We start from the raw sequence: 15,155 nt of genomic DNA on the forward strand, positions 1-15,155 counted from the left end.
CCCCTGGGAGCCTGTAAGGCTCCAAGGACACTTCCCATCACAGGGCCTGATGTTTACATTCCATACCTCGCTGCAGGAGAAAGCTTCCCACAGCCAAGTGCAGGGTTCTGCACTTTGGCCACAACAACCCCAAGCAGCACTACAGGCTGGGGACTGAGTGGCTGGAAAGCAGCCAGGTGGAAAGGGACCTGGGGGTACTGATAGATAGTAGCTGAAGATGAGCCAGCAGTGTGCCCAGGTGGCCAAGAGAGCCAATGGCATCCTGGCCTGCATCAGGAACAGTGTGGCCAGCAGGACAAGGGAGGTTATTCTTCCCCTGTACTCAGCACTGGTCAGGCCACACCTTGAGTACTGTGTCCAGTTCTGGGCCCCTCAATTCAAGAGAGATGTTGAGGTGCTGAAACATGTCCAGAGAAAGGCGACAAAGCTGGTGAGGGGCCTGGAGCACAAACCCTATGAGGAGAGGCTGAGGGAGCTGGGGTTGTTTAGCCTGCAGAAGAGGAGGCTCAGGGCAGAGCTCATTGCTGTCTACAACTACCTGAAGGGACATTGTAGCCAGGTGGGGGGTGGCCTCTTCTCCCAGGCGACCAGCAATAGAACAAGGGGACACAGTCTCAAGTTGTGCCGGGGAAAGTATAGGCTGGATGTTGGGAGGAAGTTCTTCAGAGAGAGAGTGATTGGCATTGGAATGGGCTGCCCAGGGAGGTGGTGGAGGCACCGTCCCTGGAGGTGTTGAAGAAAAGACTGGATGAGGCACTTAGTGCCATGGTCTAATTGACTGGCTAGGGCTGGGTGATAGGTTGGACTGGATGACCTTGGAGGTCTCTTCCAACCTGGTTGATTCTATGATTCTATGATTCTCTGTTATCTCATACCTCTTTCAGAGCATGTGAGTATGCTTGTTAATCCAATTAGTGTATATGACAGATTGGAAGATTCAGATAACAACTGAAACCGGCACTTGCATCGTATGGGCTTGTGAGTCTTGTAAGGTGAGAACTAGGAGATTTCTTTCTGAGAAATAGAACTGTCTTAATGAGCAAGCAGAGATCAAAAAAGCTTTGTTTATTTCAGATTTGTTACTGATGTTGTTCTGGGTTTTCAAAGTATTTTGAAAATAGTTGGTCTAATGTTCAAATATTTAAATAGGAAAGTTGTTGGGAATCACGTTCGGTGGAGCGCTATGGGAAGATGACTCTTTGTTCACCAATATGGTTAGATGGTCAAATCCACTTTATTTCCGTGATACAGTGACTTATATGCATTCTAGCAAGAGGCGTGCTCAGCTTAAGATTGGTTACAGTCAGAGGGTCCAGAGTTACATGTAAGGTGTGCATAGGTTAGCTTATCACAACATTCTAAGGGTCAGCCTCCCAGACCACCCACTCCAGCCCCCTTGGTTATCTAGTCTCTGCCCACTGCAGCTGTGTGTGGGGTGCTCAGTTGTTTACATCTCGATTTCCTAGCCTCGCTGGGAACCAAGGACATTCTCAGCGCAAGTTACCCATGTTTATGACTTTATGTCCTCGACTGGTGAGAAATTCTTCCACAGAAAGTGATCCCATTTAACCTTAAAACATCATCATTGCTTGCTAGGGTCAAACTAGGTCTATGAATCTGGACTTCTAAGACTTGCTTGTAGAATTTAGGAAATACATCAAGCATTATATGGGCATCTGTCACAGCTCTTGCCCATAGATTCAGTCTGCAGAGGAGAAAGACAGATTTCTAAGGAAATGGTTGATAACGTTTGCAGCTCCTGATATGTCTCATTCCTTATCAGAGGAAGAAGCCTCCTGTTTGGCTAAGTAAACAGGAAAAAAAACAATGCACGGAATAGTGATCTTTGCTGCATAGTTTAATTTAATTTGGTATAGTGAATAATCTGTTAAATCTTTTTTTCAATAGATACAAATAACCAAATTGTAGAGTAGTCAACCTTCTGGAAGCATGATGCTAGTTAAACAGTTCTTTTCCTTCACATTTGACTGAAGAGATTTTTTTTTATGTTTATTTTTTGGTTATTTTTATTTTAAAAGTGGACAACTCTGGTATAATACCCAGATGCTTCCTTTGAATTATTCTGCCAAGTGAGAGAGCAGGGGAGATTTGTAAAAAGGGACAGGGATGTTGTTGCAGGGGATAAGACTGAAGACATTCTTTCAATGTGCTTTGCATTTCTTTTGAACCATTTAAATTTTAAAGAAAATAAATTACTTTCTATGTAAGTATTTTACTGTATTTTGATGAGTGCCTGGGATGTTCACAGTATTAAAAGTTAAAGCTTTTCAGTTTACAGGTCTTTATCATAATAACAAAGACTAGATTCAAAAATTGAACTCTGTATCACAATAAGAAAGGCAGAAACAGAACAGAGAATAAATTCAAATACTATCAAATCTCAATTTGAGTATCTTGGGCAACACTGAAAACTAATTTATATGTAATCATTTCTCTCTTTTGCTATTTAAGTGCACTGTGATAACACAATATTAATTAGGTGACAAGGGTATGATGTAATAATCCAGTATGTTGCTGAATTACAATTTAAATTAGAAAACTGTTTTTAACCATTAGTAATAATACCCACAACTGTAGTGTTAGAGGAATGGTTCCTGTTCAACCTTTCTGCCAGCAAAGGGCAAGTACTCTTTCTATATTTACCAGCATCTGTTCCAGAGTTCATATAACATATGTTTTGGTTGACTTTCTTCTGAGAACTTGGAATATTCTTACTTTTTACTTCCAGTTCTTTTTATGCAGATTACGATGAAAGTTAAAAGATAATAGAAAGAGAACCTTTCCGTATTGGAAAAAGTAGACCTCTAGACATGAGACCTGCATGAAAAAGATTTACTATTACTACAAGAGCAATGTGTAGTTTGAGATAAGTAAAATCACCAAACAGACTTGAGTCATAAAATTAGTCAGTAAAGTACTTAGTCTCGTGGGTTTGGGTTCATAGATGATCATAGAATCAACCAGGTTGGAAGAGACCTCCAAGATCATCGAGTCCAACCTATCACCCAGCCCTAGCCAGTCAACTAGACCATGGCACTGAGTGCCTCATCCAGTCTTTTCTTGAAGACCCCCAGGGACGGTGCCTCCACCACCTCCCTGGGCAGCCCATTCCAATGGGAAATCACTCTCTCTGTGAAGAACTTCTTCCTAACATCCAGCCTATACCTACCCTGGCACAACTTGAGACTGTGTCCCCTTGTTCTATTGCTGGTTGCCTGGGAGAAGAGGCCAACCCCCACCTGGCTACAATGCCCCTTCAGGTAGTTGTAGACAGTAATAAGATCACCCCTGAGCCTCCTCTTCTCCAGGCTAAACAGGCCCAGTTCCCTCAACCTCTCCTCATAGGATTTGTGTTCCAGGCCCCTCACCAGCTTTCTTGCCCTTCTCTGGACATGTTCCAGCACCTCAACATCCTTCTTGAATTGAGGGGCCCAGAACTGGACACAGTACTCAAGGTGTGGCCTGACCAGTGCTGAGTACAGGGGAAGAATAACCTCCCTTGTCCTACTGGCCACACTGTTCCTGATGCAGGCCAGGATGCCATTGGCTCTCTTGGCCACCTGGGCACACTGCTGGCTCATCTTCAGCTTACTATCTATCAGTACCCCCAGGTCCCTCTCCTCCTGGCTGCTCTCCAGCCACTCAGTCCCCAGCCTGTAGTTTCATTTTCATCAACAAGCTGTTGGGCTTGATGACTATTTTAATAGGCAATTAAACCTAACAAAACAAAGCATTAAGCATGTTTCTACAAATGCAACGCTTACTAGCTTACCACAAATGCTAATAGTTGTAGTACAGATAGGTTATCAGAACCTGAAGCACTGTTTTGGAGGGGGATTCTCAGTACCTACGCCTATTTGGCGGAGGAGAGAAATTAATTGGGGCGATATAAAACTTTATATAAAAATATAGATTTCTTAAATTCAATATTCTGAACTCTTGCCACCCCCAACCACTGTATATCAATATAAATGTTCAGTACACGGTTATGAAAACAATTTAGGATAAAATATGTACAGGGAATTTGTTATTTAACTAGCAAACATTCAAACTATAAACAGAGAGAGGAGTTTTCCCTGCGGCTTAATGCCACTTGGGATCTTTATGCTATTTGCCCAGCAGGGTGGGCTGAAACTCTTTCTGCTCTACAGCAGAGGCAACTTATATTACAGAGGTATTAAAGCTTTTACTCACGACTCTTTATAAATTATTAATCACCCTCCAGGGCTGTGTCACAGCCTGTGTCTAATGTCCAGATTTCAGGGGATCTCTACCTGCGGACTTGGAGGCTGAAATCTTCCCGGCTTGAGGGGAAAAGATGAATCTTCCCAGTTTCTGGGAAAATATTGCTTTTCTCTAACCTTTTCTCCTGGCGAGGGATGATCTCTGCCTTGGTGCTTCTGGCTTCTTCTGGATGCTTTGTCCAGGGCTTCTGAGCTTGGCAGGATTTCAGGAGCAGGAGGAGAATATCAGTGCTGTCTCTGGCATGGTTCTTCACGGCTTCAAGCCGTGTGTGCAGACAATCCATAGTCTGCTTCCTGGTTATCTCAGCGGCAGTGGCCTTTACCAGGCAATGATAAGCAGCGGGCATACAAAGTCTGTGCGTCTGCTGGGAGTCTGAGCTCCATAGGTAAATCAATGCAGGATGTCGTCCTGATAGCACGATAGCGTGCAGATGTGCACAGCTGGCTTAGGAGGCTATAGGCTCCTTTTATATATATATGTGTGCAGGCATAAATGAGCTCTGCAAGAAAGGTACGCAGGCAGGTGAGCTGCGATTGAATCAAAACATGAGGTCTGAGCCTCTGAACATCGGAGCTATGCAATGGGGCCGACTGTGGGCCAAGATTAATGGCTCCTTTGGCCACTAGACTCACTGGCACCTAGAAAGACTTGTCATCCTTGAGGTTTTTGTCTTCTATCCCCTTAGTCATTTTTTGTCTGACTGCAGCGCACTGTAAAAGCGAAATAAATGGTAGCAGTTTTGTAATGGTTTCATTTCCCTCTGTCAAAGGATAGCTGTGAGGTGTTTCTTGGCTTGTCAGTGGAAGTTAAAAACATTATTTGTTACCTGAAGTACTGCTTATTTTGGGGATCCTCAACCCAATAGCTTAGGTACTGTAAAACCTAGTCTTGGAGGCCAAATTGCAGCATGCTGAATTACAGTAATGTGCTTAATAAATCTAAAAGGCAAATTAAATTGTGTTTAGTTGCTTAATTTGTTCTCCTCCCTTATATTGTTTTTCTTTAATTTACCCTGGAAGTTTTACTTCCTTGATCGTGCAGTCCTATTTCTTCCTATTTCCTCCTGCTTTGCCAACCTTTTCACTATCTCAATCTGTGTTATGTGGAAAGTTTTTATTTTTGGGATGTGAGACACAAATTTAAAAAAAAAGAAAAATCTCATATTGCATTTTAATGTTCAACTCTATGCATGTTAATAGAGGCTTGGATAATGTGTTACATACTAAAATGCTATCTAGAATCTGATGAATAGTCAAAACAACTATAGCTTGTTAAAGTTCTGAGTGCCATAAGAATTTCTTGCTTCTGGCAAGGAAAAATGGTATTAATTGTTCATTCAAGGAGAATTAATGTGTGGCTTTAGATGAGGGGATGGGCTCCTAAATTACCTCTTTAAAAAAATCGCATATTAATCTTGCTTGCATTTTTTGCGGAGCAGTTGTGTGCTCTGAATGTGCTAGCATTGGCTTAGTGTCAAGGTCTGGAGAACAGAGATTAACAATATTTCTGTCCAGAGGAGCAAGATCTGTTCTTATAGATTTTCATGTTGTGAAATTAAGGTGCAAACAAGACCATATATCACCACAAAACTATTTATTAAAGGATAAAGTTGAACAAAACGGAGGGAGAGAGGGAGAGGGAACACCGGAGAAAAAGAGAAGAGCCGGGAAAGAAAAGAGCAGGGATTATATTACCATCAGCCAAAGATAGGGGGAGAGAGAGAGAGACGTGCGCATGGCCCAGGGATGTGCTTCCGTGGAGTTTGTCTGGCGTTCTTTTGTAGTTGTTCTGCGGGAGTTGTTCCTCGAATTCTTCTGGTGGAGGTGTTCTTCTTGGCCTTTTTATACATTTTTTTAGATCTATGTCCAGGTGCAGCTTCTCAGGGAATCTTCCTCTGTATTCCCTACATTTGCAGGGGTCCGGTGGCCTCCACCCCCCTCCCTGTGCAGCTTACTTGTCCATACCCCGAATACATGTCTTCCATAAGCCTTTTTGTACGCATCCTGGGCATTCAAGCTGGGCTGAGTCTGGGAAGGCCACAAAGATGCTATATCTCTGTTGATTTGCATCCCTGAGCCTTCGGCCAGGCAATCTTTATCTTTGTTGATTTGAACAAGAGAGAGATGATTTGGACTCTCACACTTAGTCAGTAGAATAATGTACATCAGGCTTCCTCATCTACACGTGCCTACTCTACCTATTCCAAATGCTTGCTCTGTATGCAGCTCCCAGAAATTAGGGCTTGGGAACATACAACACTTTCTATTCAAACTATCTGATATTTGTAGTTGTGATGGTTTGGGCTCTTACCCCCCACACACACTTTTGGAATTACCCCAGCTAACTCAGACAGCCTCTGGGAATATAAATGAAGCTATTTATTTTACAGCAGCAAATATACAAGCATCTATTTACAATATATACAATTATATACAGACAAATACAAAGGATAAACAATACAAAAGCACAACTCCCCTCCCAGAAACCTGAGTCCCCAGGAGGGGCTCTCAAACCACCCCAACACCTCCCCTTGCCCTCTCAACCTTACCCCAGTTCTCAGGAAGAAGAGAGGTGCAGCCAAGAGGTTAGGGAGCAAGGTTAGTGGGAGCAAGGTTAATGAGATGCAGCTTCGTCAAAGCCCAGAAGCAAAGTGAGAGACAAAATGGAGAATGTTATACTTCTTCTTCCCAGAGTTCTCAGCGTGACTGTGAGCGAAGAGACACAATTGTTTTCATTTCACTGCCCATTATCTAGTTCTTTTACCAAAACATTCTAGCTTGCTTCAAACTAGCACAGTAGTTTATAAATACAAAAAGATACACACTCAATTGTCTGTGTCTTTGGAAATCTGTTTTTCTTATATGAAGCCTATTCAGTCTGCATCCTATGTCTGGAAAGAGGTGGTGCATGCCTAATATGGAGAAGTATGACAAGTCTTATTACCCAGTTTTTATGATGGAGCACACTAGCCAAGACTTCTGTATATTGATTTGATTTCATCAACTAATTGAAATAGTGATAAGTGAATTAGGAACCACAGGAACCTACTTTCATACAATATGTCCACTTGTGTGGATTTAGACTTTGTGCCTGTGACCTTTTTATGTGCCTTTGTTGGTTGGGGCTCCACTGGACATCTAGATAAAAATGCTTCCCTCAATGTTGGCTCCATGAAAAGGTGACTCATCTGTGATGTTGGTGTGTTTTTAGCTTTTCATCCTGAATCTCTTTCAGTCCTGCGAGTTTAGTGTCTTTCTCTGCTGCTTTGTCAGGAAATACTACATCACACTTCATTATTTTTGCGAAAGGGAAATGGAGAGTGGCGACTTACAGTTGATTTCCGTGGCCTAAATGAAGTGACTCTGCCCATGAGTTCTGCTGTGCCAGACATGTTAGAACTCCAGTATGAGCTGGAATCCAAGGAGGCCAAATGGTATGCAACCATAGATGAAAAAAAGAAGGGGGGTTTGTGTTGTGAATTTTCTTTTCTTTTTTTGAAAGTCAGGGAAAGATGAAATTGTATTTTTCTTATAAGTATAACGATGTAAAGAGAGATAATAACTAGAGAAGGAAGGAAGGGAAAAAAAACAATACAATAACCTTAAGGGAGATGGGGGAGGGGTCAAGCAGCGGCAAAGCAGCAGAAGCAGCAGTAGCCAAAACAGCAGCCGGGGAAGATAAGCGAAGCTGAAGCAGCCGAAGCCAGCGGGAGAAGGGGGAGAACAAACTGTGCTTCTAGACATTAAGTTCTTGATGCTCCAATGAAATTATATTAATTTATCTATTGTTGCCATTTATGTGGCCTATCCCTGGAATGTTCATCTCTCCCCTATGTCTGAGCTAGAGGATCAGCTCAAACGGCCACAAGATTCCACCCCTATATAATTCAAGGGAGGATAAAAGTAACCTGAGCTCTGGTACCTTCAAGAGCTCTGTATTCCTGTATGTCTCTTTTGTGCCAAGTGATGCACCATCCCTGGTATTATCACCAAACAGCTCTGTTGTTCTGGCTGCAAGATCAGAGGTATAAAAAATGGACCTATCATGCCACCAGTTCAGCACTTTCAACACTGGTCAGACAGTAAGTTCCACAGTGCCTCCTGTAATTGGTACATGCCACTCGGCACCACAACGAATGTCTGCACCATCTTTAACCAAGTCTGTATTTCTCCAATTCAGAATGATTTATTCGGCGTATGGTAATTCTGTGGTAATTTGTCCCGTACTACCCGCATTCTTCACCGTTATTCTGTCGTAGTTTTTTGTGTGAGAGCGCGACAGACTGAGATTGTTCTACTCTTTTTCTAAGGAAAAAGGACAGTAAACTAATAATGCTCTCACTGAATTGGAGGTGTGTGGCGCGGAGGGGAGAAATGAATTGGGGTGAGATAATTTTATATAAAAATATATATTTATTAAACTCAATATTCTGGACTCTCACCACCCCCAACCACTGTATATTAATATTAAATTGTTCTTTACACAGTTATGAAATCATTCTAGGATCAATTATGTACAGGAACTTATTAACTAGCAAACATTCAAACTATAAACAGAGAGAGGAGTTTTCCCCCATGACAAATACTGTTTGGGATCTACATGCTATCTGCCCAGCAGTGGGCTGAAAACTGATTCTGCACTATGGCAGAGACAACTTATATTACAGAGGTATTAAAGCTTTTACTCATGACTCTTATTAATCAATAATCACCCCCTGCGCTACATCAGTCTATGCCAGTGTCCAAACTTCAGGGAATCTCTGCCCATGGACTTTGAGGCTGGAATCCTCCTGGCTTCAGGGGAAAGGATGAATCTTCCCAGCTTCTGGGGAAATAGTGGTATCTGACCTTTTCTCCTGGCAAGGTGTGATGGTTTGGGTTTACCTGCCCCCCCACACTTTAGAAAATACCCAACTAGACTCAGCCGGCTCTGGGAATATAAATGAAGCTATTTATTTACAGCTAGCACAATATACAAGCAGCTATTTACAGTATATACAGTTATAGACAGAAATATACAAGTTAACAGTAATGCAGAAACACAACTCCCCTCCCAGAAACCTGAGTCCCCAGGAGGGGCTCTCAACCACCCCTGCACCTTCCCCCTGCCCCTCTCAACCTTACCCCAGTCCCAAAGAAGAATAGAGGTGCAGCCAAGAGGTTAAGAAGCAAAGGTGAGTGGCAGGTGAGGTTAGGGAGCTGCAGCTCAGTCAGAAGCCCAAAGCAGAGTGCCACAAAATCGCAAAAGTGTTATCTAATGTTTTTCATTTCTTCTTCAGCAAGACTCTGAGGGGAGTAGACATCACCACTGTTTTCCTTTCACAGCCTATGATCTAGTTCTTCTCGCCAAAAAATTCTAGCCTGCTTCAAACTAGCACACAAGGGACACAGTCTCTGCCTGGGTGCTGCTGGCTCCTTCTGGATGCTTCTGTCCAGGAATTCTCAGCTGGCAGGATCTCAGATATAGGAGGAGAATATCGTGCTGTCTTTGGCATGGTTCTTCATGGCTAGCAGGCTGTGTATGAGTGCAGATAATCCAGAGTCTGCTTCCTGGTTAACTCAGCGGCAGTGGCGCTTACCAGGCAGTGATAGGCAGCGGGCATGCAAGATGTGTGCGGTTGCTGGGAGTCGGAGCTCCGTAGGTAAATGCATGCAATGCAGGATCTGGTCCTGATAACATGGTGGCGTGCAGATGTGCACAGCTGGCTTAGGAGACTATAGGCTCCTCATATATATATATATATATATATAGGCAGGCTTACATGAGCTCTGCAAGAAAGGTACGCAGACAGGTGAACTGTGAGTGAGGCTCCGAGTGTGAGCAATGGCATCCGAGCCAGGGTCTGAGTGGCTGAGCTATCAAGGTAGTGTCTGAGTGGCTGAGCATCTGAGCTGCAAGTGAGGGTCAGAGCTATGCAGGGTCTGTGCCTGAGGGTCTGAGCACTTTGTTTACCTGTGCACCCCTATTTATTGAGTGTGGGCTGAGATTAATGGCTCCTTTGGCCACTAGAATGACCAATCAGGTTGGCAGTCAGCCAAACCTTACCATAATAGGCAAATGCCACTTACCTGGATTCCCCCAAATATGGGGATCACATGAGCTTACCCCAGGGAGACACGAGCTGGGTGTGTGTGGCTTACACAACTTGTTTACAACCAGGGGTCCTGGCAGAAAAACATGTCCAGGCAAGCAAGGCATAAATAAGCCTCTTTTCGGGCCTACAGGCCCTCCATGACAATGTGAAAATACAGAAAGGTTGTATTTTAAAATGTGCAGAAAAAGTTACGGCATACATGAATCCTTTACACCTGTCAAAAATAAAAGGCATAAACTTACATTCATGCAAAATAAGGCTTTTAATAGAGTCACAGGAATTGAACAATGTACAGACCTGGGTGCATGGGGAGGATCTGCTCTGCCCTAACGCACACCCTTTGCTTTTAATCTTCTCTTTTTGTATCCTATTCTATTACATATTCATTACTAATTCTAAGAAAAGGTTGGTTTTCATTATCAGTTTTAAGAATGGGAGGTATCTCTTCGTGCATGTCTCTTTTTATCCGGTGGTCCCTCTGGTGGTCTTCAGTGATGAAGTAAGAGGTCTTCCTCAAGTGACCTTTTCATGAACTCGAAGCCAGCAGTGTCCTTTGTATGGCTCTTCCTCTGTCTGCTCATGCACAAAGGCTGTCTGTCCCACCTGTTTTCCTCCCCCATCAGACCTTCTAGTTTCTAATTATTTATTGCTCTGTTATCTTAAGCCAAGTGTATACTTTTGTAATCGTGGTGCAAGGAGGAGTGCAGCTCCATTCAAAATCCCCCCTCCCCTCTTCCCTGTCTGTGGCCTCTTGCCACGAATTGATTGGAGCAAACATATATTTCTCACAATCCCCTATTTGCTTTTTGATCAGATTGATTCGTGTCTTAGCTTCAAATCGGGCAATTACTTGCTCCAGAGAGTTTAACTCTCCATCTTTTATCTTTTGTCACCTGAATAATCATTATAGGTTGGGGTTTGGTTCTCTCTTCTGGATTATGGGGTACAACGGCTACCTGCACCCCTTGCACAACCATCATGATCAGTCTTACAAAACATGGAATGAGACAGGGTACAATTAATACTACAATCAGCACTCCACCTCCCACTAAAGACAATTTAGGAAACCAATTGCTTACCCCCAGGTTATTCCACCAATTTCCTATGTTTACCCCTGTGCAAGTTTGAAGCAGGCTAGAATGTTTTGGTGAGAGAAAATAGATAATTGGCTATGAAAGGAAAACAATGGTTTTCCCTCCTTCTCTCACAATCTCACAGAGAGGCATGGGAACAAGGAGGAAAACATTAGATAACATTTGCCATTTTGTCTTCACTCTGCTTTTGGCTTCAGACTAAGCAACATCTCCCTAACCTCACTGCCACTAACCTTGCTCCTTAACCTCTTGGCTGCACCTCTATTCTTTCTCAGGATTGGGGTAAGGTTGAGAGGGTCAGGGGGAGGGTGCAGGGGTGGTTGAGAGCCCCTCCTGGGGACTCAGGTTTCTGGGAGGGGAGTTGTGTTTCTGTGTTACTGTTAACTTGTGTATTTCTGTATATAACTGTATATACTGTAAATATCTGCTTGTATATTGTGCTAGCTGTAAATAAATAGCTTCATTTATATTCCCAGAGCCCGTCTGAGTTAGCTGGGGCATTTCCAAAAGTGTGTGGGGGCGGATAACAGCCAAACCACCACATCTTTTATTTGGTGCCCAATGTGGGGCAAAATTAATTTGAGTGACTGTTAATTAATTCTGGGAATCAGAATGAAGTTAATAAAGCAGCTATTGTACTTGGTGGGGGCTATTGTGTGGCCTGTTTGCTGTTTCTTTGTGTACAATTGGATCAAAGACCAAATTGGTTATTTCTTGCTTCATATAGTTTTTAAGAAGGTCAAAGCTAAACTTTCAAGCGTTTTCTGGTCTTGGGGTGATTTTATTCTTGGTTATGCTGGTTTTAATGTCACTGAAAATCTTACCAGTAACATTACAGGGGCACTTATCAATAATATTACAAGCAATCGAAACACTCCTTTAACTACAGCCCTGATGAAGGTAATTCACCCCAGAACTGGGATGCCAGATGTTTGTCTAGGTGGTTGCTCATGTAAAACTGTGTTGCTACTCTCAATTTTCAATCTATGTCTTATGGGTTTAATTTTCATATTAATTTTTGCACTATGTGGGAAAAATTCAAATGTAGTGCCAAAATTAAGAACTAAAAAGGTTTCTGTTTTAAAAGCAAGCAATTCAGTGTCTCAAACACCTTCCCCCCAGCCAGTCTCTGCACCCTCCTCTTTAGATTCTGGGAAGGCTGCCAATGTTCATGGCGGGAACAATAGCAATAACAAGCCAGGTTTGGCAGGCGTCCCAGGAGTACAGGCTCAAAATCAGAATGTTACTGATAACACCAGCTCAGTCAGTTCGAATTCCCAGCCAGCAGAGCAAAATCCTGTTAGATCTAAGGCAGATCTGAACTCACAGACTCCAAGTCAGACCCCCAATGATTCAAACCCTCCAGCACACACATCCAAGTCTGTTGCTGTGCAGGCTTTTCTGGCACCTGCTAAGGCAAAAGCCAAGACACAGTTTTTGACAAAGTGTGGTTCACAGGAGGATGTAAGAGAGGGGACCTCTGGTGAGCAAAAGGAGGAAGAGGAAGCATGTAGTCTGCGAGACCTCGCAAATGTGCTGAGATCCCAATACTCAAATGAAAAGAGCGCTATGAGGTTGGCTGCCAAGAAAGAGGATGGTTCCAATGAGTTTAAGAGTGCTATGAGGAAGGTTCTGTTTCTAGGCCAGGGACAACAAGGTCAATAGGAGGAAGAGGAGGAGGATGACATCCAGGACTCCAATGATCCCCTCAGAGAGGTCAGGGAAGTTAGAAAGGAATACTCAAGGGAATCAGGTGAGCCGATCCGAAGCTGGCTAGTGAGATGCCGTAGCGTTGGTGCTAATGCCCTGCAGGTAAGAGACAAGTCTGCCAAGCAGCTGGGACCACTCACTAAGGAGAATGGAGTGGACAAATACCTAGCAAGTCCTCTTAGTAAGGTTAGCTTGTGGACACGCCTTCTGTTGGCTGTGGCTATGAGATATCCTTCCCGAGATGATTTGCCATGGACTGCCAAGAAGTGGAACACCATTGAGCAGGGAATTAAGCTTCTGAAGGAGTTTGCTGTGAAGGAAGTGCTTTATGGAGATCATGGCACACATGAGCCTGATGACATTCCTCTTGGAACAGGTCTCATGAAGAAGCTTATTAAGCTTACTCCTTCATCCTATGCTAACATCTTGGCCAGGAAGTTTCTATCAAGGAGTGATAATGGAAGGTCTTTCACTGTTGGTGAATACACTGACCAGCTCAGGCAGGTAGAGGACAGATTGCCACATTCTGGCCTAGTCTCTGTCATAAAAACTCTGGGTACAGAGCTTAAAGAAGGCATTGAGAATGGCATTAAGAACAGCATGAAAGAACTGAAGGAGGATCTCAGAAACATTACCAATCTGGTAAAAGATACCATTCCTGCATCATCTGAATGGGTGCATGTTTCTGCAGTCAGGAACAGACGCCCACCTCCTGCAAGGCAATTCCAGCCCAGGAGGAGATAAATTCCACCCAGACATCAGCAATCACGTGCGTCACTGTGGATAATTCTGCGTGACACATACGGTGAGAACATGAACAAATGGGATGGTAAACCTACTTCAGCTCTTTCAAAGAGAGTCAGGGATTTGCAGAGTGGCAGAAACAGAGGCATTGTTGCCAATGCCAGAAAAGTAGCTGTCACTTCTTCAGCTCCCAAGAGCAACTGCAATTATTCCAATAGTTGCAATTTCTCTCACAACACCACCAATCATTGTGTACACCCCACATGCCATGTTCAGCATTAGGGGTGCCCTGCCTCGAGCCAGGAGGAGGAAAGGGATAGTGGAGAGAACCGAATCTATTGGAATGTATTCATTAGGTGGCCTGGTAGTTCAAAAGTTGGGCAATACAGGGCTTTATTTGACACAGGTGCTCAGTGTACTTTGTTGCCATCCAATTGCAAAGGGGACAGAGTCCATATCTATTTTTGGAATCACTGGTGCATCTCAAGAGTTAACTAAGATACAGCTGAGATGAGTTTAACTGGTAAAGAGTGGAAGACACATACTGTTGTAACTGGTCCTGATGCACCTTGCATTCTGGGAATTGACTTTTTGAGACAAGGTTGTTTCAAAGATCCTAAGGGTCACAAATGCGCTTTTGGAATAGCATCTGTAGAGATTGAGGATGGTAAATTGAAATTGTCTATTAGACCTGAACTTTCAGATGAATCTGCAGTTGTGGGACATCATGACATAGAGGACCTGGAAGTGCCAATTGCTACTCAAACTGTTCACCATAGGCAGTACAGAATGAACCGTGACTCTTTGTTGCTCATTCATCAGCTGATTCGTCAACTGGAGAGTCAGGCTGTCATCGAGAAAGCTCATTCACTTTTCAACAGTCCCATCTGGCCCGTGCATAAATCTAACGGCGATTGGAGACTTACAGTAGATTTTCGGGCCATCAACGAGGTGACTCCACCCATGAGTGCAGCTGTGCCGGACATGCTGGAACTCCAGTACGAGCTGGAATTGAAGGAGGCTAAGTGGTATGGAACCATAGACATTGCTAATGCTTTCTTCTCTATTCCCATAGCAAAGGAGTGCAGGCCTCAGTTTGCATTCACCTGGAGAGGAATCCAGTACCAGTTCAACCGTTTGCCTCAGGGGTGGAAACACAGCTCAACCATCTGTCACTCAGTCATCCACAATGCACTGGAGAAAGGTAAAGCTCCAGAGCACATCCAGTTCATCGACGACATCATTGT

General features: G+C 43.5%; 1 protein-coding gene across 2 annotated transcripts in view; it reads left to right on the plus strand.

The window, feature by feature from the left end:
• LOC135173779 (zinc finger SWIM domain-containing protein 6-like) overlaps nt 1-15,155 on the plus strand; it is a 474,519-nt gene that overhangs the window by 148,446 nt on the left and 310,918 nt on the right. The window lies entirely within an intron of this gene.

This window comes from Pogoniulus pusillus (genome assembly GCF_015220805.1).
Source record: "Pogoniulus pusillus isolate bPogPus1 chromosome W unlocalized genomic scaffold, bPogPus1.pri SUPER_W_unloc_1, whole genome shotgun sequence".
Lineage (NCBI taxonomy): Eukaryota > Metazoa > Chordata > Aves > Piciformes > Lybiidae > Pogoniulus > Pogoniulus pusillus.